Here is a 23,996-nt window from a genome sequence, read left to right as displayed (position 1 = left end):
TAAAAATCGTTCAGTCCATGGGTCAAGGCGTGGCGCGCCTAAGGTGATAAGTTCCCAAATTTCAGTTTTCAGGGAATAAGAAAAATGAAACCAGGAAATCAAATGTGTGGGGAATAGGATGTTACAAACTCAGTTGCTTCCCCTATCGCATCAATAGAGTTATCACACGACTTTACCTCTTTGGATCTCAAGTTAAAGATGTAGAGCTTCTTTTGGCCGTCGACAATCTGCCAGAGGTTATTCAAGAACGGTTGAATGATCGTACGACACTTCTTGAGAGGGGTGAATCCTAAATATTGCAGCTTTTGATGTTCTTGTTAGGTTTAAGCTTGTGATGTTTTTTTGTTAAATATTTAAGTTAGTTAGTGTTTTGGTGTAAAAGCGTCAACCTTTTGTGAATGAATGGAATCTAATCGTTGTTTATTGTGTTTATGGTGTGTATATTAACTAAAATAACTTTAAGTTTTAATTTAATACCTTATATTAGATGAGAATATCATCTCAATCGATGCTTAGGACTTCTGATTTGAGTGTCAAAGATGAGAGGAATAGTGATCGTCAAAGTGGACTGGAGATGAAAGGCAAATGCTTAGGGTTCATATTTGGTTAATAGTGGAGAAGGGAGGTGAAAAGGCAAATATACCCCTCACATAAGGGGCATGTAGGGTTGACTAACAACAAAAACGAACAACTATTTGATGGGTTTTGGTCATAAGAACATCTTATGTGCTCATACAAACCCTAATGCTTGGATCTAGGTTTCTCTATTGTACATACAAGTTATCCAAGACTATAAACCCTAATTTTAGCATACAAGTAATCATATTAACATAAGAATGGGTTTAAGATATTACCTTGATTGTTATGTAGCAATAACAATCCAATTCCTCCTTGTATTGACTTTAGAAAGCTTAGAGTCACAAATGTCACTCCTCTAATGGTTCACAAACACCAAGAGCAAGAAGATGAGGAGGAGAGAGGATGGAGGCTGCCCAAAACCGTCTACAACCCTAGAGAAGTCTTGGCCACGTTTTAGGGTCATAAGGAATGTATATATAGTTAGGCTATTAGGGTTATCTTAACAAGGAAACCCTAAATTGGATGCTTAAGCCCTAAGCAACCCATAGATTCCTTTCCTTAAGGCCTTGGACGATTTCCTCATGGGTTTCCTCATAAAATTCGTCCACTCCTTAATATAAGACAATCCATGGCCCAAATTGCAATTTATCTTATAATTACAATTCCAGTCCCTTAAGTTTAATTAATCTCTTTTAGTCACAAAACTAATTACCAATTAATTATTGACTAATATTAATTAAACAATATGATTTCTCCTTTAATATATTATTCTCATAATATATCAATAAATCATATTTAATCCTTTCTCTCCATAATTCATCCTATCAAGTTGCTTTGGTGAAGGCAACCCAAAAGGACCATGCACCATCGGGTCAAGTACATACCAAAATAGTTATGGACTTAGACACTAATCCAACAGTCTCCCACTTGGATAAGTCTAATAACTATTATGCGTATGAATTCAGATCCTGATCTGCAATCGTAGCTTTCCAAAGCCGCTGTCAACTCTGATCCTATCAGATACGCGTGTCCTTTAGATAAGGGATCATATATTCCTCCATTCTAGATATCGTAGGACATGATTTCTAATCATTCTCCTTTGTACTATTTCTCGATTTCCGATTTATGACGACTGACTAATTGAACAAATCAAATTAGCCCTAGCCCGGCCGAGCATTTACGTTTGTCATCATTAAATCATCGAGGGGCCCAAAGATATCACTTTTATCCTACTTTGGATAAAAGGAACGGATAAACTTTGATACAATGCTTGCTTGCACTTACTCACCGAATCATACACAACAATATGTTTTATGACACCAAGTTACTAGTGCGTTTACATATTATCAATGTGCAACCGATTTGCAAGATACAACTCACACATCTCGGTTTCAAGAATATAAGATGTTATCGTCTCACCAATCACTCGTGATACAATTCATGGAGTGATCCAAGTGAGCGTGGGTTTAATCCAATGCTCAAGTCATATTCATAAGCACTCATGAACGTTGCAACAAACATTTGCTTATGTCTAATACTCTTTTATTCATTCCACACACCAATTCATGACAGTCTTCATTCATACTTACTTCCAACATATGAACGACTGTGGTCCGTTCGAATAATTTGACTGTTCTTAACCAATTAAATAATTCAGGAAGTCAAAACATGCAAAGTGAAACACAAGAATAATACTAATCCCATATGGCCTCAACCCTTTGAGCATAAATAAAACACCTTTTATTTATCACCATATCGATTACTCATTATTTGTAGTTTCGGGTAATCAACTTCTTACTTGAATTATTACACTTGTCCCATGCTCCTAGCATGCACACAATGTTTACCTATGGTTCTTACTTTGTGAAATAGATCACATTGAACACATTTCCAATCATATTCATTTCACAACTCCAAATCCTTTTTCATAAGTGAAAGAATATCAAATTCTTGCCACTTATAGAATATGCTAGATTCTAACATTTTATGCAATGATCCTTTCGTAATATCACTGCACCAAAGTCACAAAGATTCTTGCCAATTATATTACAAAGTCCTCTATCGGATATTGTTACAATATAATTCCTTAGATATGATGTCTCTCACTCAAAGTACTTTCCTTTGAACATCCTTTTGTATAAAAGTTTCTAATCTAGTCATAGGTTTTCAATATTTAATTCCCAATATGGGCACGTTTCCATATTTTCCATATGACAACTCATTCTTAATAGAATCTTATCTATTCATAATAATGTCGATATGGTCCATCCAATTTGGAAACATTTCCATATTTTCCAATACTATACTTCCAACTACTCATAAGCGACCAATCCTCAGCGAACTTTGGATTGTCCTTTGATAGTTGTTTATTTTAGCCAAAACCGATTCTTGTCCCTTTTCCCTCTAAATGCGCTAGACATTTGGAAAATTTTAGAATGGTCAAATATTATAGCATTTGCAATCGATCCTATACCCGAAGCGTATGGGACACAATTCATAATGTCTTACAAAAAGATTTGATACTTCATCAATCTTCTGCCATAATATTTTATTTGCTATGTTCTCAAAATTCGAATTGTGAAGAGGAATGCCGTAATCATAATCGAAATTTTAAGAACACACTATGTACCCTTGACTAAATTTATTAACATTTCTCAACCTAAGCCTTTAGATTTGAAATGAAGCATAATATTCTCTCCCTTAATTATAGCAAAACAACCTTTCAACTCTTACAACTTTGCAAAGTATGACTCTTGTTTTCTATAATTAATATTGCTAACTTGCAATACTATCCTTAATAATCATACAATCATAACATTTATGCTCCCACTATCATGATGATTATTATAACACTAATGCTCCTACTAGCTTTGACATGTATTCATAAACAGCTTAACTTTCAGAAAAACAATACTTATTGAATTTCTTAAGTTCATGTTTCTAATACTTAGTGCTTTGATAATCTTTTATCAAGGCTTCTTGAACTTATACACCTTTACCTTAGATAGCTCATATGTGTGTCTAAACAATTAAGACTAATTGTCAAATCTCACAATTCAAATTATGGAGAGGGATACCGTAACCATAATCGAATTCGAGAATACAATTTCACAATTACTATCTTCTAAAAATCTTTCTTAGTGAAAGTATTTCCTCACAGTCATTTTCATGAAGGAGGAAATCTTATGACACTTAGATTTTAATGGTGTATGTGTTACTATCCATGTGAATTTGTCAAAACCAAAGTTTACGACAAGTTCAAACTCATATGGACCGAACTTTCTTAATCTTGATTTCTTGCCTTATGGTAGAATAGCTGCCCACCATGTCTTCCAAGTAGTCAAGCAGCTCACCCTTTCCTATCAATGTACTTTGCATTGATCAAGGTCCTTGCCTTTTATGCATTCAAATGAGAACTCATGGAACTCACATGCATAAGTAACTCAATTGGAGTGGCACAAAAATAATGTCAACACGGTAGGTTGTAAACCTCAACTCGTGTGCTAGTGATGATCGATAAGGTCTATTTTGATTTGTTCTTGAAACCTTTCAAGACCATTAAGACTCCCACTGACTCCTTGACATATAAGATTCTCTTGTCAATAACCATATCTTGACAAACAAATATTCAAGAGTTAGTGTAGCTTTTATCAAAACACTTCATGAATTGGTCCTAGTTGGTCTTTGTCTTATTCAAGACATCACAGCTTACCAATTTCAAATGTGCTAGAATAAGAAAACCTTTTCCAAATTCTACATTTGATGAATGTTATAAACCTTCTTAATTCTTGTCACTCAATATCACAATCCTAACTCTAAGACTTGTTTTGGAACGAAGTATGATTGACTTCTTGATTTAACCATTTCTTCAATTCTTGAATCCTCTTCTTAGACATGCAATTATACTAAGACTCTCTTAGAGGATCAATTGAGATATGGTTCTTAATCATTAAGACCTATCGTAAAGCATAAAAGGTACTTTCCCTTCTTCTTAGAATGGAGAAACTTTTATCTTTCTGCCTACTTGATTCTTCTTATTCGTTTTGCTATTGATTTAAAATTTTTCAATCAATTCAGAATTACACTTAATCTTGTAGGTATAATCATATTTACTAAACCTTTAGTAAATCATGACGAATATTTTTTGTTATTCTTATGGTGGACTTGATCAATACGCAACTTTGTGTACTCGATCTCCTAGTCCTTCACTTGACACTTTGTCAATGAATTAGTTTAATTATCAAATATGAAATTTCTCATTCATCGTACAACCAAGTTGCATGATTCCAAGTTTCTGTCCAATTGAACCTTGGGCGATGAGAAACTCTCCCTATTTGGTAATTCTTGACTTTTCCATAAACACCATAAATAAGAATCATATCCATTTGTTGTAGAAATATGCAAACATCAATTTTCATAACGGTTTCATTTCAAGGAAATAAACAAATAAATAAATAAGTCAAACCAAAATTTATTTTATTTATAAGGCAGCGGAAAACATTTGTCCTTACAATGCAAAATCCATTGAAAACTATGTATTTCAAAAAGAAAATTTCTAACAACTTTATCATAACTATCTAAGCTCAAAATCTAATCTTCAAGTCCATGCGATCAAGATCCATTTCTTGTGATTAGATTCATCTTGCTCTTTCACCACGCTTCCTTTCTTTTCACCGATCCTGCAAAACATTCAAATACAATCTTATCACATCATGTATCAAGAATCAATGAATAGGAACTTAACGGAGTTAGATAGTGTATTTTACCTGAAGTGCAGCCATACTCTTTGACTCTCCCATCTTCTGGACTCTTCAGGCTCCTTGGGCAGACTTGTATCCAACGCCCTTTCTTTTGGCAGCAAATGCAGGTCGGTTCTCCTAGAACGTCATCGGAAGCATGGTCGGTTGACTTTCCTAACAAATACGCTCCATTGCTTCGCCAAATCATTTCTGATTCAGCAACAATGAGCATGTAAGTTAGGTCAATGAGGTTGTCGTCATGATCCATCATATAATACTTTCTTTTGAACTCATTATATGATTCAGGAAGTGACTGTGAAACCCAATTCACAGCCAACTCATCCGGGAATGACACACCCAACATTATCAACCTATCAATGTGTGATTTCATTCCTAGAACGTGGGCACACAGGGGTTTACCATCTTCATGTTTCATTTCCAATAGGGCTTTAGTGATATTGAACCTTTCAATTCTTCGATCTTGTGGGTTAGGGAGAACAATTGGAGGAGGTGGAGGAAGTGAAGCATGATTTCTTGTTCCTCGATCGAATCGTGGAATACCATCTTCATGTGGAATGCTTGTTCCACGGGATTTGGGAAGACCATAATTGTCGAACTTAGACATCTACAAAACGGGAGAAACAAATTCAAGTTAGTTGATTGATTGAGTCCTTAGTAAATCACCCAAATGAGATACTAAGGCTAGGACCCAACACAATATTCTACAACTCGGGAGAGGGATGTCGTAACCCAAATTGCAAAACATTTGAAGGTAAGTGAATGACGATTCACTAATTTCCACCATGAAAAACGAAAAAGAAATTTAAGTTTTAAATCTATGAAAACTCCTAGATCCTGTGAGATTCATTGAACATTTCAATGGCATGTTGAAATCTCGATATGCCCCTCTTGTTTGTGACTAGGATGCCGAGGATCACAAATCGGGTGTGAATAACCATGCAAACTACATGGTGCCCCCACATGTCACAGTCACCTATTCGATATGCCGGTAAACCACACACGCTCCACCGAACTATGACAAACATTGAGTCACCTTTTGCTACCTTTGCTTAGAGCCATTTAGTGTACCGGTAAACCACACACGCTCCACTAACGTCTTTGCAAGGGCACAAAGTGTAATTTCATGGAATTACATCAATTCACTTTTGCCTAAGTAACTAAGATTGGGAATTTTATGAAAACATTTAGTTACTTTTATACTTCATTATACTTATAATGGAAGGTTTTGTCCCATCCTACCCGTTCGGCTAACGACCCTCCACTAGTCAAGAGTGCGGTGCGTAAGAGTGGATACCCATTCAATCGCCATTTTATAGGCAATTTCCTTAAACACCCCTTATAGACCAGCTTCGTGAATGAGGCCTACTAACGGTAAGACTGGCTTTACTCATACATATATATAATGTTAGACTTTTAATGTTATATATATAGTATAGGGTGTATTTTATACTTTTAAAATACTAGGTGGTCAAATTTAATAATTATACTTTTAATTTAATTAAATTGTATACCAAGACTTTATGGATTTACTAAATCTCTTTTAATTATACACCTTAATTAATTAATAAAACCATAAGAGTGTGATTTGAACCTTTTCAAAACAATACTAGGGTTTTAGAATTTAACATTCCTAATCAAACTTTTAATAAACTTTTAAATTTCAAAACTTGAGGGCAAGTTTTGAAACATTTCAAAACATTAGGGTTTAGAATTTAAATATACATCAAAATTAAACAATTAATCAAAATTTAAATTCCAAAACTTGAGGGCAAGTTTTGAAACCTTTTTCAAAACATTAGGGTTTCAACTATTTAAATTTCAAAACAACAAAACTTTTGAGGTCAAATTTAAACTATAAAACCTAAAGGGAAAAATATGAAACATTTCATAACACAAGGATCAAATAACAAATAATCCAAATTAACATATAATCACATAATTATCCATATTTGATTTATTTAATGATTTCTTGCAAAACAATGTACCAATTTAATCAAAATAATTAATCAATTATCACATAAGGAAACAAATATTTTATTAATTGATAAATATCTTCAATTAGATCAAGAATATAGTCATATATATAAAAAAAATCGGATTTATATTGATCTAATATGATAAGACAAGTATCCTCAAGCAAAAATAGCAAGAAATCCCGATTTTCCCTCATTCTGACCAGCCGACTCATCGAGTCAGGCATGGACTCGGCGAGTTCAGCAAGCAGAACCACAAAAAAACGATTTTTTTCAACATACAAGGCATCAATACAATAGAAACCAATCTAGGCTCTGATACCACTGATGGCTTTTGGTCATAAGAACATCCTATGTGCTCATACAAACCCTAATGCTTGGATCTAGGTTTCTCTATTGTACATGCAAGTTATCCAAGACTATAAACCCTAATTCTAGAATACAAGTAATCATATTAACATAAGAATGGGTTTAAGATATTACCTTGATTGTTATGTAGCAATAACAATCCAATTCCTCCTTGTATTGACTTTAGAAAGCTTAGAGTCACAAATGCCACTCCTCTAATGGTTCACAAACACCAAGAGCAAGAGGATCAGGAGGAGAGAGGATGAAGGCTGCCCAAAACTGTCTACAAACCCTAGAGAAGTCTTGGCCACATTTTTGGGTCATAAGGGATGTATATATAGTTAGGCTATTAGGGTTATCTTAATAAGGAAACCCTAAATTGGATGCTTAAGCCCTAAGCAACCCATAGATTCCTTTCCTTAAGGCCTTGGACGATTTCCTCATGGGTTTCCCCATAGAATTCGTCCACTCCTTAATATAAGACAATCCATGGCCCAAATTGCAATTTATCTTATAATTACAATTCCAGTCCCTTAAGTTTAATTAATCTCTTTTAGTCACAAAACTAATTACCAATTAATTATTGACTAATATTAATTAAACAATATGATTTCTCCTTTAATATATTATTCTCATAATATATTAATAAATCATATTTAATAATTTCTCTCCATAATTCATCCTATCAAGTTGCTTTGGTGAAGGCAACCCAAAAGGACCATGCACCATCGGGTCAAGTACATACCAAAATAGTTATGGACTTAGACACTAATCCAACACTATTAAGTTCAAGGACCGAATCCACAACGAAATCTGCTAGTAGGGACAAAGTTTGCAATTTTGAAACTTTAGGGACCAAAACCAAAGAAAATGACAACCCACATGGACCAATTTTAAATTTCTCTCTTTATAATAATATTTTTGAACATTTGATTAGTATCACCAAATTAACAGAAATCACAAACGTCTAGATTAAATTTGAAGACCTCCAATGTAAAACTTAAAACTACCATTACATAGGATAGTCTTATATCGGCTCTCTTTATAATAACTAGGAAAGAGCCCATGCGTTGCATGGGTTAGAAATAATTTAGTGTTTTCTAAAAATAAAATTGGTCAAAAAGCGATAGTTTCAAAGTTTTCAAAAATATGTAATAACGAAGACTAACTCTAAAAGTGTATAGTAGGGTGGTTCACCATTCATTGACCAAGGAATGATCAAATTTGTAATAACACGAAAAAAGTATTGAAATAGAACAATGTTACAAAAGCCAAGGACCAATTTGACAAATGGATACACTTCTGGATGGAGACTGCACAATATACTTCTGGGTAGAGATTGCATGGGTAAATATTGAAGGGACCAAAATTATGAAACCCCCATAAAATGGTGTCAAAAAGCTAAAGTCCTAAACATTCTTGTTGTTACATGCCATGTGCTTTAATATATATATATATATATATATATATATATATATATATATATATATATATATATTAGAGTGATATATTATTACTAAAAGACAGTGGAAACTAACATTGAGACCAATGTTTATAACTGAACGTCTTATTATTCAAATATCAATATATATATATATATATATATATATATATATATATATATATATATATATATATATATATATATTTTGATATTTGAATAATAAGACGTTCAGTTATAAACATTGGTCTCAATGTTAGTTTCCACTGTCTTTTAGTAATAATATATCACTCTAATATATATATATATATATATATATATATATATATATATATATATATATATATATATATATATATATATATATATATATATATATATATATATATATTGATATTTGAATAATAAGACGTTCAGTTATAAACATTGGTCTCAATGTTAGTTTCCACTGTCTTTTAGTAATAATATATCACTCTTTTGGTATGGTATGGATCTATTCTTTAGGGTGATAATGTAATATCTTTCATTTCATATGCTTTTCATTGTTTACATTTTCTTCAATATATCATCTTAAATTAGGTTATAATATGTGAAAACCACGAATAAAAAAATACAATATTAATAATTAAAATTGATAATGAAAAATCAAAAATCTATAAAATATTATTAAATTAATAAGATATAAGTTTTATTTAGACTTTTATATTGATTATTTAAAATTAATATATATTATCGTTTACAATCAGAACAAATAATTTTTTTATTAATTTATTACAAATATGATACGTAATTTTTTTTTTTTTTTTGTAAAAGTGAAGATACTCACGGTTAATATTATACCACATTGTGGACTTGCTTATCAATATTAGATGTATTAATAGGTATTATAAAATTGAAATTGGATTAATAAACATAATGGAATTATTGTATTTTAAATTAAATTTAATATATAACCGGTAAAGAAATCAAATAAGTCATATTATATATATATATATATATATATATATATATATATATATATATATATATATATATATATATATATATATATATATATATATATATATATATATATATTTGTTGAAATTAAATTTTTTTTTATCAAACCAAACGATTTGGAGATCAAAACTTTCTAGAGATGGTGTGTTTTATGTCCGCGATCGATGTAAATGACTAAAATACCTTTAATAATATAGAGACCACAAGTTCTGTTTCTTTATATAAATTAAAATGAGAATGTTACAACTTAAGTAAAAAATCACATTAAACCAAGACCATTTCATAGTAGTTTGTTTAAAATTAAACCAAAAACCATTTACATAAAATTAACAGCATCAGCCTACATGTGATTTATACATGGTTTTCTTGATATAAATTAAAATGAGAATATTTATTCGGTTTCAACAACGCCTCATCATAACTGATATTACAAAAACAGTTGGGTCTATTGATCTTACAAATGAAACATTCAAAACTTTTACCTTGTCTATAATCAAATCTTTAAGCTATAAACCTTTAAGCATGCAACAAACTAATTCATATAAATGTGGACATATTGGAAAGCATGCACGTACACATTTGAGTTTTAAAAAGAAATATATGAGTGTAAATTTTTTTCAGAACATATTATAGTACATGGAAACAAATCAAGAAAAAAAACCCTCATATCTAGTTTCATGTCAAAGTGTATAATAGCAGAGCGTTTTAACATTCACTGGTGAATTATTACCATGTACTCCCACCAAATCCAGTATCATATCAATATAGCTTCACTTCCGACTACAAGAAATTTCAAACAAAAAATATTAATTAATGTTCAAGAATCTATTGAGGAAATGATGATTTTTTAGGCGATTATATGAGCACTTCCTCGTTAACTTTTCAGTATTTATGACCCAAAATGTGTAAAACACTAAAGCGCTCATCATCATTTCTTTCCTAAACGCATACGGACAAACAATTTTAGAAGAATAAACAACCTGAGCGATGACTTTGTATGTCAAATTTGTTGTTTTTCCAAAACTTTTGACTACATAATACCCTACCATGGTGTTGTTGTCCCTGGTTGTATTTCTATCTAACTTGAGCACCTAAAAAAATAAAAACAACTATTAATACCAATTTCAAACAAACACCCCATACATAATAAAACACCACATACAAATCAATTGATATTTAAAGCAAAAGTAGTCATATCTACTGTCGTTCAATAATAACTGCATGATTAGTAAAAGATGCTTAAATTGATGCTTAACATATTATTTTTAAAACAATAATTATTCTCTATAAATGCAAGAAATAGTATCCTATTTTTATTTGTTTCTCAAATCAGATTTGATTGAAGCCTATTGAAGCCTCCCACTTAATGAAAGCATTTTATTTGAACAATGAGAAAGTTGTGAATCCTCCTTCTCTCCTTGTATATCGTTTCCAAATATGTCCAACAATTCTTTTCCAAATCAATCCATCCACAACTCAAATGTTGTCTACACTCCGCTGTAGTTCATGCACAATAAATCACAATCACTTATCCACTTCTTGCTTTCAAAATTGTTGATGTTTAGATCATACACAAGTAAACGAAACCAACCAAAAACCAAAAATATTACTAACATATAGTTCGGTCTCTTTACTTGGTGATGATGAACTATACAGACTTGTCTTTCATATTTTTATGTGATAAATATTGAGTAAGTGACATGTCTAACTATTTATTCATTATTACTCAAAGAGGTAAATATTTTTGGTTGTCTATGTCCTGAGTTACCAAACAGTAAGAAAACAAATTTCAAGGTATCTCGTTATTTATATTTTACACTAGAAAATTTAGTAATCACATTGACCTTTTATTATATCATCATATCCTAAAGCTAAAATATAATATAAGAAATGTATTTGAAATCCAATAGTTTCATATCAGTCAATATGTTGTCAAAGGAATGTGATCACCAATTACAAATGGAAAATGTCTCGTCATCGTCTTGAAACCGAAGGTCCACTTTTGATCACTTTTATATAATTATTTAGTAATTAACATGACAATAAAAATAAAAAAATTAAAAAAAAAAAAAAAAAAAAAAAAAACCTCCAACAAAATATCAACTTTTTGTACTTTCAATAGCTAGTTATGATCTTCTTATCCCTTACTGAAGTCAGAGATACAACGTGGGGAATAATCTTGCAAAAATTCTTAATACACAAATTTAAAAATATATATATATATAGATAAATCTTTCTATTCTAATAAAAAATAAGTTTATTCATCTTTTGCCGTTTGTCATCTTATTAGCCATCTTAATTAATGTCATGTCACTTGTCAACCTATTAATTCTTTATGTTAAATTTCAAAATTTAATTTTGTCACTCTAATTACATTAAATTAATAATATTATAATAAAATTAAATTAAAATTAATACAGATTATAAGGTCATTTATTTATTTAAATCAACGATTATAGTTTTATATAACTTAAAAAATATCTCTTAATTAATAATCTATTGAAAATAATTGATTAAACGGCTTTAAACTTTTATTATGAAAGTTTAATTAATTTTATAATCGTGGTTCCTACGGGTTATAAACAAGTAAATGATAAATAAATGCTTATGCCTAAAGTACTGTTAGGCGTGTCAAATCCAACAAATAAAAGTGTACGATATACTCCAAAAGAACACTACTATATTGCACTAAAAGGTAGTACAAAGCAAGTACATGGTCGATCCACAGAGACACGGGACAATCAGTCTATAACTCTTTGCGTAAGGTACTTTGGTCACCAACAGTAAAGAGAGGGGGTTTTGAATGCAATGATTAGAACGAATAATTAAAGACATAAGTAATCGACTAAATAAGTGAAATAAATTCAGAAATTGTAAGGACTCTAACTCTATGTATGACAACTTAGCAATGTGATTCAAAGATGACTAGATGCTTGCTTAATTCTATCTAAGTTAGTACTTCAAAGTGTTAACAAGCTCTAACACTTCCCATTCACCATGTTAATTAACCAAAACAAGCTCTTTGATTAACCCTAACCTTACTAACCTAATCTAAACAAGATCTTAGAATTAGATTAAAAGATTGCATTAAGCTTTATGTGAATGTTCCCAACAACACCCAATACTTCTTACAAGCTCGAGAGTGTAAGAATGTGTGAATAAGATTTACACTAAATTCATTCAATGGAAATCAGTTTAGTGCTTGTTACTTAGTCCAATTCACAAAACAATTACGGATTTTACAAAAGAGATAACTTGAATGGCCTAACCCTAATTCAAATGGCCAATAAGAATCATAATTAGAATCAAACATTCAATTAAAACAAAATCAAATTCACTAGATAGAAATTAAAAAGCAAACATCAGGTCATATGATTGAACTCACAACTAAGAAGTCAAAACATGAAGTTGGAGAAACGAGGGTTCTAGCCACACATGGCTAGAACAAAATCACAAGTTGTAAAGATGGAAATGATGTGCAATTACAACTTACAAATAAGAGAAATAATGTTTCCAAATGCTAAACGAACAAATCTTTGCAATAACCTTCGAAATTCCCTCACCAAAAGTGCTCTGATATGTTGTGTGTTTGTGTGTGTGTGTGTGTCAAAATGACCCAATTCCCGTGATATGTGTAACGCCCGTAATCCGAGTTAGTCAATTTAGAGACGATAAACATCAAAAGTGACTTTTTAAATAAAAGATTATTTAGAAAGAATAATCTTAACTAGGTTGTAATGGACGTGACAAGGTTTCCGGATATATAGAGAATGCTGAAATCCGAGTTATAACGAAGAAGTTATGACATGTTGAAGTTTCGCGACAGAACCGGCACGACACTACACGACGTAAATAGTGAATTTGCGATAGAGCGATATTTAGCCTTAGTGATCTAAATGAAAGTCATAGAATATTTTAAACTGAGAGCATGCATAAGAAAAACGTCTAAATCTGACTTCGTATGAGAAAGTTATGATATTACTAAGTTTCGACTTAGCGGTATGCAGTCCAAATCTCGAAATTGAGATCGAGTGATATTTGGCCGAAACAATCTAAACAAAAATCGAAGATATCGTCAATAGTAGTCCAACGGTGAAAAGACAGACGAAAATGGGCGTTGGATGATGAAGTTATGAATTTCTAACGGAGTTTTCCTGTCCTAGCCTACTAAAAATAATATAATAAAAAGTAAAATTAGCCGACGGAGTCTAAAAGAAACATATAGAGCATACTCTCACCTACGTGTGGATATAAAAAACGTCAAATACGGAGCTCGTATGCATAAGTTATAAATTTCTGAAGTTTTCAAATAAATAAAATAAAATAAATAAAATTATAAATTCGGAAGCTTATCCGAAATCGTGACTTGTCCGGTGTGATCCACGCACTACGCCAAGCGTACTAGGTGTATGCCCGGCGTACATGTTGACAGCGGAGTACGCCCAACGCAATTCGAGGGTTCAGCCCCTATAAATAGATTGCTAGGGCTGCCGATCTTATTTGCTAATTACTATTCTTTCACCCCTTTTTCATTCTTCTACTTGGAAAGAAATACCCCCCGAAGCCCCGGTATCATCCCGAGACTCGAAGCGAGTCCCGAAGCCTCGAAGATCCCGAGAAGAAAAGAGTTTCCGAGCCGAAGCTCTGCCCGCGAGAAACCTGGTTTTTGGAAGATATCCCGGTTTCATCGAAGATTATTATTTTAAGAGCCATAGTGTTGTCCGAGCCTCGTCTAAATCAAGTGAGTGTGTAGTTACTTTCTTCTACCACATAGATATGAAGTATTTGTTATGAAATATGTGCTATGTGTTTATACGTTGTTTGTTTACTTGAGATGAGTGTTGGATAAATGTTTTATATAGGTTTTAAATGAGTTAAACTGTATATGTATTTTATATCTACAAATATGTTGGGTAGAACATGGGTAGATGAGATAGTTAGTGTGTGACAAAAGATGAATTGGATGATGAGAAAAAAAGGTGATATAGATCATGAGATGAGGGTGATAGGTGAAAAATGAGTGAAACCTTTACCCAAGCGATGGCCCCGTCATTCATCAGAGTAAGGATGACAACCACGGACTATTCTACACAGTCTAGTGGAACACTAGCAGACTTGCAACTTGTAGGTGTTGTGAACTTAATGTTCACCGGTGTACTCTAAAAACCCATTGACATGTATTGCGAGAGGGGTCTCGAAAATGATAATGTCGATAAACGAGAAAAACTTTGGTGGCTATGGATTAACACATGGTTATTTTTTTATAAGTCTATGAGTATGGATTAGGTAAGGAAGTAAATTATAGATATGAGAATATAGATCATGTCGTTGTGGGGGATCGACGGGGTGGGGTAAGAGTTGCTTATATATGGTGAAATTGTATGAGTTTGTGAATTATAATATATATATATATATATATATATATATATATATATATATATATATATATATATATATATATATCTACCTTCTTAATAAAAGAGTAGTTTTTCTATGCCACGTGTCAATTTAATAGCCATTCCGCCACATGTCGCTTCCTTAGCAATTTTGCCATGTGGCCATATACAGCTGTACAGTAAATAAGCCTAATCCCCCAATCTTGCCAGACTTTAAATGGCAAGTGACTATCAGTTTGCACAAATTAAGGATAAGAAGAGGGCTTATTTCAAAATTTGAAATCCAAAAATGGTAGTTATTCCTAAATCTCGGAAATCATCGGCATTCATCTTTTTTTTTCTCTACTGATTCGAAAATGGTAGGTTCAACTATCATGGACATTCTAAAAGAAACCCTAGCCACAAATCTCCTACCACCTCCTCAATCACTCTTCATCATTTGGTATTCAACTAGCAAAGCGTCTTCCAGCCACAGACATCCTCTGGTACCGCTAATTATGGGGGTCAATTTTTTGAAATCAGGAATTCCCCTTTACACAATTGCACTATTCGCTTTCACCCTCGACACATCTTTCTCATTTTACTCGGTTCATTTGTTGTTTGTATTAACTTTAGGATAATTATTATTTCATACTTTAGGTTAATCGGTGGATTCTTCTTCTTGTAGGTCTGACGACTTCATCTTCTTCAGGTTAGTAGTTTCATTCAATAGCTTCTTTTGATTTAATGGTACCCTCTCATTGAAAGTGTTAAAATTGAAATTGACATTTTTCTTCAACAACTTCTTCCGGTTCTGTAGGCTGTCTTGAAAATTGATCCTTCGAGTCTATGGTTCGACAGTCTATGATTGAAATTGATCTACATTTTCCTATTTGAACGTACAAATTAACAGGTAAAGTTGTGTGCAGAATTTTAGTGAATGTGTAGATCAAATCAATGAGATTTTCACTTTCTTAAACTGGTTTTTGATTCTTAAGAGCATATTAACAGCCACAGAATGTTTATGCTTTTAGTTGAAGTTGAAATTTAAATAAGAGGAATAATATTATTGTTTTTACGCATGCATATTAGAGATTGGGACCAAAGTTGTGGTTTTTCTAAAATAGTTATTTAAAGTTACTTATTTTTTATATGGGAAGTTGTGATTAAAGTTTTTTATTATTCTTCAAATGCTACGTTAATTTTTAAGACAAATGATACTTTCATTTTTAAGCCAACAACAACATGATACTTTCATTTTTAACCCAAAATTAGCTTGATACTTTTACTGCAGGATATAGCCTTTAGTGGTGGCAAACCAAGAAAATGAAGAAACAATAATAATGCCCAGATAAGTTTTTTTTTTTTTAAAGTATAATGTTATAATAGGTAGAATTTTTGAAGTCTAATGCCTTAGTAGAAAAAAAACCGTAAGGAACAGTGTAGTAATAGAAAGAAATATTTGTTATACCATAATACACAAAATAAATGAAGAGACTCTACGATTTCTTACATTTATCCCTTAACTTAAATTTGCTTTTATATTAAAATTTACAACATCTTTGTGCACTATTGTATAGTTATGGTCATGGATTAGGACAGTTGGAAATTCAAATATTTTTTCATAACAAAGGCTGCGTTAAGAGGTTGTATTTGAGAAAAAATGTTAAGATGAGATTTTTATGTTAGGTAATATGCAAGGTGAAGAGATTTGTAATGCTTAGTTTTTAATTAGTTTTCTTTTTCTTTTGAAATGTGACTACTCTTTAATGTATAGGTAGAGGCACTTTCTAAATAAAGAAAATGCTATAGGGGTTGGCAACTTAGTTTCATCATATAACAATATTCTTTCTCAATATGGTAACTTAGTTTCATCAAAAAAATATCACAATCCCCATAATAACCAAATACTCCTGCAATTCCATTTTTTACTTGAGCCGAGCATTTAGCAAATTGATAGTTTTTGATAGTTATTTCAATGTGCTTTTGGTCTAGGTTTCAATCACACTTTGGTTTCAAAATCTCAGCAGGTTATATTGAAGTTGGAGGAAGATTGATCATGATACTAATATAGTTAGCTATGCTGGAAATGACATCTTTACCCCTGGTGTTGTTGGGAAACCTTTTTTTTCTTTGAAGTTAACAAATTTACCCCTGGGTTGGACCTTCTCAGTTCCTATCTTTGGTTGGTGATGTTGCATTATCCAACTACAGTGGTTTGTCATTGTTTTACGTCGATTTCTGAATCGGATTGAACCGGTCGGTCTTTAGAAAAATCCGGTTGAACCGGTTAAACCGAATTAAAAACATTTGGAAAAGAACCATTTGTATAATAAACTTTTGTGATTTTTTTCAAATCTATTTTGTTTTCTCTAAATAAAAACATGTGGTGTATGTCTATTCATCTAAAACTATACTTTGTTTCGGTATGATTTACAACTTAATTTTATGTTTATTTTTAATGTTTGAACATGTAAACGCGAAATCATGATTTATATGTATGTATGTGTATGAAAATAGAAAAAAATGAAAATTATAGAAACCGGTTTACTCGACGGTCGAACCGGTTGAACTGGGAACCGGTCACCATATCGGTTCAACTAAATAACCGGTTTTTAAAACATTGATTTTAACATGTTATATTATTTGGTATAAAGAATTGATAATAACAAGGTTACTAATGTTTTATGATTTTAGTTTTAAAGTATTTATAAAAATATCTATGAAAACTTAAATACAAAAACTTCATAATTAGATAATGTTGACTTTGAATATATAAACAATTATTTAAGTTAACCGAAAAAGAAATTATACATATGAAGGGTTTCATGTAACTCTAACTCTATCTCTATTATTGTTGGACGAACATCGAAAACTTTTTATTTTTCATGACAACTTTCTTTTTCATCGTTGTAGAAGATTAAACTTATATTTTTTAATTTTTAATTTTATATTGAGAATGAAAGCGACATAAGAATCAAAGTATAGTGTTTTTTTTTGTGTAAAAATGATAATTTGACCTTTTAGTCAACTTGGTCATAAAATTGAAAAAAAATAAAAGTACATACCTTCAATTTTATAAAAAGACATTTCAATTACAACTTTCACAGTAAAATGTTTTCTTTCTTAATATTTTTCACATTTTTCCTTATTTTAGCATTATATTACCATTTATGTTTGTGGTGGTTATGAGTAGTTTATTCGAGTTTTATAATTTTTTTAATATATCAACCATGGTTTTCATGGATTTAAACAAACATGTTATCGATTTTATGGTATTGGAGTTTTTCAAATACTTAATTATTTTCATAATTTTATTGTCATTCTTAATATACTATTTATTATATAAAGTATAAAAGTATAAGTTTTTAGCTTGAAAACTAACATCTATGCGATTTTGGTCAATTTGGTCATTTTCATCCTTTTTTATGTCATTTTTATCATTTTGACGATTGTGAATATTTCATATGTTTGTAAACGACTTGATAGAAAGTTTCACTTTTTGGCAGAATATCATTTCTTTTTCATTAATTTACAAATAAAAATTGTCTCATATATCTTGAAAAATAATTTCATATATATATTTTTTAATAAATGATTATAATTTTACAAAAATAAAAAATATAGATCTCTTAATTAATAATTTATTTAAAATAATTAATTATTAATTATGAATTTTTATTATAAAATTTTAATTATGAAAAGCATACCGTGGTTTCCACGGGTTATAACCTAGTGATATAATATTGTGGGTTGAAAACTATATATTATCACCAGGCTCCCAAGTCTGACCCACTCAGTTTTCTTTGTATCACAGGTAGTGACACAAGAGTATAAGTTGGTTGACATAACGAGAGATTTTGGATTATAGATCAGTAGTTATAAATAACTGTTGTAAGGTCTATTTTATACTGTTTATGCTTTTTGTCTGTATCGGAACATGACATCCCGAGATTTTGTTATTTAATGAAAACACATTTCCTTAAAGAAATGTTTCGATAAATTCTTATCACATTTTATTTTGGGAACAAATTCCACAACAGTTTTCTTTAAACGACTACTCGGATTTTAAAACAAAGCATAAACAAATCGGTCTTTTCTAGCCGTGAAAATGGGGATGTCACAGTTGGTATCAGAGCATTAGTTTAAGCGAACTAGGAATTTGTAGGATTTCTAGACTTAAACTTAGAATGCTAAGTGAAGACTGTGAGATGAGTGTCTGCCATATTTTAGACACGAGCACTAGTATGTTTTAGGAAAGATGCCTAAAATGTTGTTTTGTGCTAAATGCTATATGTTTGCCATATATGATATTGTTTGTTCGGATCTATGGTTTGTTGCCGACGGATCTGGAAAGCTTATGTGTTTAGGATTCTAAGCGTACGACTACGATATTAGAACTAGCATGTAAACATTTCAGAGTGATAAGGATGATTTGAACGTCTATCGAAACAGATCTCTAAATTCACCTAATTTGGTGTATAGATCAAAATGGCAAACACGCAAAATGGATTGGGAAACGATAACCCACAGCCTGAGTGTGACATCCCCAAAATCTCGGCCAGAAAAGACCAGTTTCATTTATGCTTTTTTAAAATAATTTCAGAGTAAATCCTTTTGATTTAAAAGAGTTGCGGAATTTGTTCCCAAAACAAAATATGATAAAATAATATTTATCAAAGCATTTCATCAAGAGATGTATTTTCATTATATAATCAAAACTCGGGATGTCATGTTTCGATACAGACCATAAAGCATAAATGATAACATTACAAGTCATTCAACAAATATAAACATATACAGACTTGTAAACAAAAAAAACTCGATGATTCATCCATCTTATGCCCTTGCGCCACTTCCTGTAATACAAATAAAACTGAGTGGGTCAGGCTTGGGAGCCTGGTGAGCATATAGGGTTTTCAACCCACAATAAATAAATTATATTTAATTTCACCAACCAACAATAACCCGATTACCCATTCCCGTTATCCTCACTTTACGTCCCTAAAACAACATCTATCTCAAGGGACCTAATCTAGGATTTTCATCGGGACGGACGTTACTGCTAAGGGGTTTCCTCAACAACAGATATCCTAAAGGCAACCATGAGGGGGGTAGAGTACACCGGTGAACACATGGTTCACAACACCTACAGTTTATGAACCTGCTATCGTTCCACTAGATTGTCTAGGTAGAGTCCGTGGTCGTTATCCATACTCCGCTGAATAACTAGATCAACAACAACATCGACGCCTCTCATCTGTTTATCACACATCAACTATCTACCCATGTTCTACCCAACATATTAGTAGATAAAAATATATACCTTTATACATAGTTTAAAACCTGTATAGCATTATCATTCAATACACATTCCACATAACAGATGAGGCACACCCACATAACACATATTTCATAGAAAACAAATCAAATCTATAAGATAGAAGAGAGTGAATATACATTCACACACATAACAACAAAATTATACACATAACACGCAAAACGATGCAAAACGAGAGAGAGAGAGAGAGAGAGAGAGAGAGAGAGAAGAGAAAAAGAGCAAAACTCTCGGCTGCCCTCGCAAGCCTTTTATAGAGGCTGAGCCTCGCACGTACGCTGGGCGTACTCCTCGGATCGTCACTGCATGCGTCATCGGAGCACTCGAGTCCGAGGCGGTGCATGCATCGGGGTACGTTGGGCGTACTTCGGATCAGATCGATAACTCCTTCGGATATACATCCGAATTAAAGATTAAATTTATATATTTTAATTATTTAATAAACTTCAAAAAATTATATCTTATTCATACGAACTCTGTTTTCGACGTTCTTTATATCCACACGTAGGTGAGACTACGCTCTACGACTTTCGTTTAGACTTCGTCGGCTAATTTTGATTTTATTTTTATTATTTATTTTTAGTAGGCCGGGACAGGAAAACTTCGTTATAAATTCATAACTTCTTCGTTCGGCGTCCGTTCTCGCCTAACTTTTTATCGCTTCGCTACCACTAACGAGATCTTTGATTCTCGTTTAGATTGTTTCAGCTAAAAACCACTTGATCTCAAATCGAGTATTCGGGCTGCATACCGCTAAGTCAAAACTTCAGAAAATCATAACTTTCTCATACGAAGTCAGATTTGGGTGTTCTATATACATTCGGAAACCTCGTTTCGGCCATTACAACTTTATGTAAAGATATCGAGTTTATTTTACACTTAAATTTTGACGCTTATTTTTATTCTTAATTAATCAAATCCCATAATTAAGCAATTAAGCACAAAACACATAATACTCAAATAATACACTCCTATTATTTTCAAAACGGGTTACAAAGGTTAACCTAGACTATTATATCAACATTAATAACAAGCCCAGAAATACAGGCGTTACAATTCTCTCCACCTTAGAATGATTCCGTCCCCGGAATCACACATCAACAAACAAATGCGGATAGCGACCCATCACGTCACTCTCTGTCTCCCAGGTGAGATTCGGCCCATTTGTGTGTTTCCATCGGACAAGCACTAACTCGACCATCTTGCGTCGCAACTTCTTAGTCTTTCGGTCAACGATTGCCTCTGGTTCTTCAATCCACCTTTTGGTCTCATCGATTCTCAACTCCTAAAGTGGAATCATGTCGGGAACTTCTCCCGTGAACTTCCTCAAATAACACACATGAAAAGTGTTATGAATTCCATTCAGTTCTTCGGGTAATTCGAGCTTGTAAGCTTGGTTCCCAACCCTCTGAAGAACTTTAAACGGTCCAATAAACCTTGGACTCAACTTTCCCCTTTTACCAAATCTTATAAGTCCCTTCCACAGTGAGACTTTAAGCAAAACCGAATCTCCAACTTCAAAAGTCATCGGTCTTCGCTTCTTGTCAGCATAGCTCTTTTGACGATCCTGAGCTGCTAACATTCTTTCCCTGATCACTTTCAACTTCTCAGCAGTCTGATGGACCATCTCGGGTCCCATAAACTGCTTTTCTCCAGCCTCAAGCCAGCAAGACGGCGTACGACACTTCTGTCCGTACAAAGCTTGATAAGGTGCCATCTTTATGCTCGAGTGGAAACTATTACTATAGGAAAATTCTACCAAAGGTAAATGTTCATCCCAATTACCTAAGAATTCCAGGGTACATGCCCTCAGCATATCTTCAAGTGTTTGTATCGTTCGTTCGCTCTGACCATCAGTTTGCGGATGGTAAGCTGTACTTAAACACAACTTGGTACCCAATTCCTCTTGTAGACTTTTCCAAAATCGCGAGGTGAAACGGTTGTCACGATTTGACACAATCGTTAACGGGAAACCGTGAAGCCTCACAATTTCCTTCACGTAAGAATTCGCAAGCTTTTCCATAGACCATTTCTCCTTGGCTGCTATGAAATGCGCAATCTTAGTGAATCGATCAACGACCACCCAAATCATGTCGTGACCACTTTTTGTTCTGGGCAGTTTAGTGACAAAATCCATAGCAATGTCTTCCAACTTACCCATAGGCACAGGCAATGGTTCTAAACTCCTGTATGATTTCTGATGTTGTGTCTTGACTCTCGCACAAGTCACACACTCGGCCACATTCTTTGCAACATCAAGCTTCATCGTCGGCCACCAGTAGTAGGGTTTCAGGTCCCTATACATTTTAGTGCTACCAGGATGAATCGAGTATATGGTCTTGTGAGCTTCTTCCATCAGAAGATCTCTGATTCCTCGTGTCTTAGGTATCCAAATCCGATCTTGGAACACCTTCAGTCGATGACTGTTTATACCGAACACCAACGTTTTGCCCAAACGTTCCTCCTTTCGGCCATTCTTCTCAGAAGCTTCCTCATGAGCTTTCTTTATACTTTCCACAATTGTCGAGACAACTTCAATTCTCAATGCTCTTGGCCTTTTCCTTTCAAGATTGACTTTCCGACCGAGAGCATCAGCAACAACATTAGCTTCACCGGGGTGGTAAAGTATCTCACACTCGTAGTCCTTAAGTAACTCTAGCCAGCGTCGTTGCCTCATATTCAATTCTTTCTGATTAAAGAGATATTGGAGACTCTTATGATCAGTGAAAAGTTTGCATTTCGTGCCATAGAGGTAATGCCTCCATATTTCAGAGCGAAAACTACCGCTGCCAACTCCAAATCATGAGTCGGGTAGTTCTTTTCATGCTCTTTCAATTTTCGAGACGCATATGCGATCACCTTATCCCTTTGGGTCAAAACACAACCCAATCCAACCCCAGACGCATCGCTATATACAACGAAGTCTTCGACTCCATCGGGTAGAGAAAGTATCGGTGCCTCACATAGATTTTCTTTAGCTTCTCGAACGCTTCTTTATGCTTATCACTCCAAGCATAAGCAGCTCCTTTGTGGGTCAAAGCTGTTAAGGGACTAGCGATCGAAGAAAAGCCTTGGATAAACCTTCGGTAATATCTGGCTAATCCTAAAAAGCTTCGGATTTCCGTGGGACTTTTTGGTTGTTTCCACTTCATTACAGCTTCAATCTTTGTTGGATCAACCATT

The 23,996-nt window shown here is 32.8% G+C and overlaps 1 long non-coding RNA gene across 1 annotated transcript; it reads left to right on the top strand.

The window, feature by feature from the left end:
- The first annotated feature begins 15,760 nt into the window (after positions 1-15,760).
- Positions 15,761-17,852, top strand: LOC122195939 (uncharacterized). The gene is made up of 4 exons (XR_006187060.2): positions 15,761-15,981; positions 16,136-16,187; positions 16,296-16,388; positions 16,770-17,852. It is a non-coding gene; the product is annotated as an uncharacterized LOC122195939 (long non-coding RNA).
- The last annotated feature ends 6,144 nt before the right edge of the window (positions 17,853-23,996 follow it).

Source organism: Lactuca sativa, chromosome 9 (assembly GCF_002870075.4).
Source record: "Lactuca sativa cultivar Salinas chromosome 9, Lsat_Salinas_v11, whole genome shotgun sequence".
Lineage (NCBI taxonomy): Eukaryota > Viridiplantae > Streptophyta > Magnoliopsida > Asterales > Asteraceae > Lactuca > Lactuca sativa.
The sequence above is the reverse complement of the archived record's forward strand: the minus strand, read 5'-3'. Positions and strand labels throughout refer to the sequence as shown.